Below are 4,024 nucleotides of genomic sequence, written 5' to 3'. Positions count from 1 at the left end.
CTGGTTCTGTAACTATAATCCTAGGTCCTTCTACTACCTTGCACTGAATGCTTCTAAAAAAGCATTCCAATGGGCTTTATACACAAATTGCTGTTTATAAATGGAGTCATTAGACCTTCTGGGTGCACACACACCCACAGCCCATTTCATGAAAACCACTCTAAATACAAGTCTTGGTTTACTACTTGGAATAATTTGCTTTACACTGGATAAATGACTGTAGATCAAGTAATCTCCCACCCTTTCCATCTGTCTCAAATTCTACTATTGTACATTGTTTCTTTTAGGTTAGGGAGCTATTATAGTCTTGGAGGATCCCGATTGAAATGCAAACATGGGGTTTCTCCCAGCTTTGGGCGGTGTCCGTTGCTTTGCTTAGCTGTCAGTCAGCTGAGGGAAAGGTGGTGTGGACAGAGTCCCTGGCAACCCCAAGCCTACCACTTCTTACCTCTGTACCCAGCCACAGCCAAGAGCCATCCAAAGAGTGGCACAGATGCAGGCCATCAAATTGTGTGGTGGTGGTGGTGGAAAACAGAGCTGTCGATAAAACTTGCCTACTGTTCACTTCCTCACCAATGCACTTCCTGGAGAATATATCCCCACAGTCTTTAACACTATTCTGCTAATATTATGGTAGGTGGAAAACCAACGAATCTGGGCCTATGGGCAAGAAGGTGGACAAGAAGATTATGATGGATTACACGCCTTGTCCTAACTGCAAACAGATGGATCCTTAATTTGCTCCTCCTTTGTGAATAAAGCATCATTTGTAAATATGTGGACAAAGCGGTATTCTGAAGTATGACACCATTTTCCCAACACTCATCATCCTCATGGAAATTAAATGTGATCTTAGGGGTGATAAAGATACCATTGGGAAACTGAAGGAGAAGTTGACTCCCATCTTGTAGCCAAAAACTTTAGCTACAGCTAAGGAGATGGATGTTGTAAGATAATGTATCTAGAGTGCTCAGCTCTCACATCGAGGGACCTCAAGACTGTTTGATGTGGCTATTAAAACAGTTCTCTACCCACTGCCTGTTACGAAGAGGAAGAGAGTGTGCGTGCTGTTTAAGGGTGAGCAAAATAAGTAAAATTGACAGTCCTGTAGTTAATTCATTAAAGAAAATAAAAAACGTTAAAACATGTTCTAAGAGTGAGACGGGAATGTAGCAGATACAGAAGAAATCATTTACAACAGAATACTATGAAGTCTTGATGAAATGGCTGATTTTCAAGAAAACACAAATTGTCAAAATTCTCTTGTGAAAAAGCAAGAAACCTAAATGGACAAATAACCAGGGAAGAAACAAGGGGAGGGGGTGTTGTCAACATATTATCTCCAAGAAGGATGTCAGATCCATGAAGTGTTCCCACCAGCTGTGCATGTACAGTAAAGAAACAGATAATTCCTAAGTTCATACAAAATGTTCCATGGCATTACAAAAAAAAAAAACCTTTCCAAATCATTTTATGGAGCTAACCTAATTCTGATATGGAAACCCCAAAATAAATAACACAAAAGGAAAAAATTACAGACTTACCTCTTGAATAAACAACAGTTGCCAGCAGTTGGAGGTAACTCAACTGTAGGTAACACACACAAGCAACAGTTAAAGATCTTTACTTCTGTACTTCCCATCGTGCCCTGTCTTTCTCCCCTTTCGCACTATTTGCTCTTCAGGGGCAGGGCGAGGGCCACTCACTCCTTGGTGCATCCCCTAGGTTGTAGAGTTCAGCAGATCTATCACAGAACCCAGATGCTCAACCTCATTTTCAACTTCTTAGCACCTCTCACACAAAAGTGCATAAGATATCAACCTGTTTGTCAATATTCATCCTGCAAAAATGTAAGTAAAAGCTGCTTACTAAGACCCTCAGAGAATTGTTTCAAGATAAACTCAGGCTAAAGGGGATACTTGCCAAGAAGCAATGCTCAATTTGTGATGGAGAGAATATGCAGTTATCTTTGGCACACAAGTTGAGAAATGGCTGTTTTTACCCCACAAGAAAGACCTTTCTGAGTGCTTTTGAAACCATCCCTACTCTGATTTCTGGGACCAGGAGAAACATCTCCCCAATTACATTGTCTTGCTTTCTGCCAATACTACACTTTCTAAGAGTTGGGCAGTCTTTTGGTTCTTAAAACAATAGAATAAAAAGCATTTAAATATATTTTCCCTATTTTTAAGTGGCAAAGTGTTAAGTTACTTCTCAGATTATCAAGCAGCCTTCCTCTAATGTCATGCTTTTCGTTACTCATCTGTTTGTTCTTTTTTTCCTTCCACACTGTATCCACACTCTATGAACAAAGGGTTCCGGTGGGATGGGAGAAAAAAGAAGACCCGAGACCAATGCTATATGAACACAGATGTGACCACCTCTCATCTCAACCTTCCACAGCTCACCAATTTTACAAAGGACACATTTTCATTCCTTTTCTCAGGAATGAGTATCCAAAGACCTCACATACAATCAGACCCCAAGCTACCTTTTCAATTTCATCTGCTCTAATTCTTGCTACATCCCAGCCTCACTGGACACCTTGCAAGCCCCCAAACTCATCAGAAACTTTCACTCATTCTGCTCCCTCTGGTTGAAATGACTTTGATAAATACTCCCCTCCTGCCAAGCTCTACCTCCCAGGCCCTGACTGAACGTCACTCTCCCTATGAAATCTTCCACCAAGCTAGACATAAGCATTCCAGTGTTCCCAGGCAAGCATCAGAATCGCAGGTGACTTATAATTATTTGAATGACACTTTGTTCACTAATAAATTATAAGCTTTGTGAGGGCAGGGACCGTATCATATTTACATATGTGTGCTTGCATTGCTACTGCCCAGCTCAGTGCCTCACACATGCAGAGGCTCATTGCATTTTTGTTTAATGGCCCTATTGTGTGTCTGCTAGAGCCTAACTGCTTGACACAAATGGCTGTAATTTGGTATAAAACTCGGGTTAATCAGAACTGACCAGAGCATATTCTAACAACGGGAAAATGATGCTCATGAAGAGAGAAATTGAGGACAATGGTTTCTCAGACTGGCAAGGAGACATGATACCTGGATCGAGGAAGGAAATGCCTGGAAAATGTAGGGCTGGATACCCAACAACAGTTTCTGCCCTGATTCTCCTATTCATCAGGTGATTTGGTTTCCTAGGTAAACTTTCCTTCGGGGAAGATGGTGGGTGGTATGAGCCAATTGTGTTTTTTTCCGATTGTTGTGTGACAACTGTCCCAAAACATAGGGGCTTAAAAATAGCTAATTTTACTTGCTCACAATTCTATGAGCCAGGAATTCATATACAGATAAGCTGAGTAATCCTTTTGCTCCATGCAGCACTGGCTGGGGTTAGGTGCACAGTGGCATTGAGCAGATGGCCCAACCGAGCTAGAAATTCCAGAAGTTTCCGTATCATAGACATATCTGTCACCTCAGCGCCTTCTGGTGGCCACATGGCTAACTTGGGCTTTCTCATAACAAGGTAGTCTCAATGTCATCACATTTCTCACATGGATGCTGGCTTCCAAGAGGCTGTGTCTCAAGCTGTGAACGTGGAAGCTGCAGAACCCTTGAGCTCCAGCCTCAGAAGGCAGAGTGTCTTCTGCCACATCCCACTTATCAAAACAAGTCATAGGACCAGCTTGGATTAAAAAGGAGGAGAATTAGTCTCCACTTTTCAATGAGATGGAAGGCAAGGAATTTGCAGTCATCTTTAATCCACCACACTTCTTTTTCCTGGGACCTGATAAGCTTTGAATAAACCAAATATCAAATTTCTAGGCCTACCAAGATGGGGGTATAAACGCTCACAATCAGGTCATGCTTTGGTATAAATAAATTCCTCATCGCTATAATACATAATAGGTACACTTTACTTGACACATAGTATATGCTTCCGAAACATATCTATACTTCAATGTTTTGGAAAGTGAATCATATCTTAAGAACAGTCATTTAATCTTTGCTCTCTGGGTACATAATGGCTAAATGCCCAATTTGAAACTGCTAAGACTTGA

The 4,024-nt window shown here is 41.4% G+C and overlaps 1 pseudogene; it reads left to right on the top strand.

Moving 5' to 3' along the window:
- Positions 1–326: 326 nt before the first annotated feature.
- On the top strand, positions 327–1,094 carry LOC117038715 (ras-related C3 botulinum toxin substrate 1-like; annotated as a pseudogene).
- The last annotated feature ends 2,930 nt before the right edge of the window (positions 1,095–4,024 follow it).

This window comes from Rhinolophus ferrumequinum, chromosome 19 (assembly GCF_004115265.2).
Source record: "Rhinolophus ferrumequinum isolate MPI-CBG mRhiFer1 chromosome 19, mRhiFer1_v1.p, whole genome shotgun sequence".
Taxonomy (NCBI): domain Eukaryota; kingdom Metazoa; phylum Chordata; class Mammalia; order Chiroptera; family Rhinolophidae; genus Rhinolophus; species Rhinolophus ferrumequinum.
The sequence above is the reverse complement of the archived record's forward strand: the minus strand, read 5'-3'. Positions and strand labels throughout refer to the sequence as shown.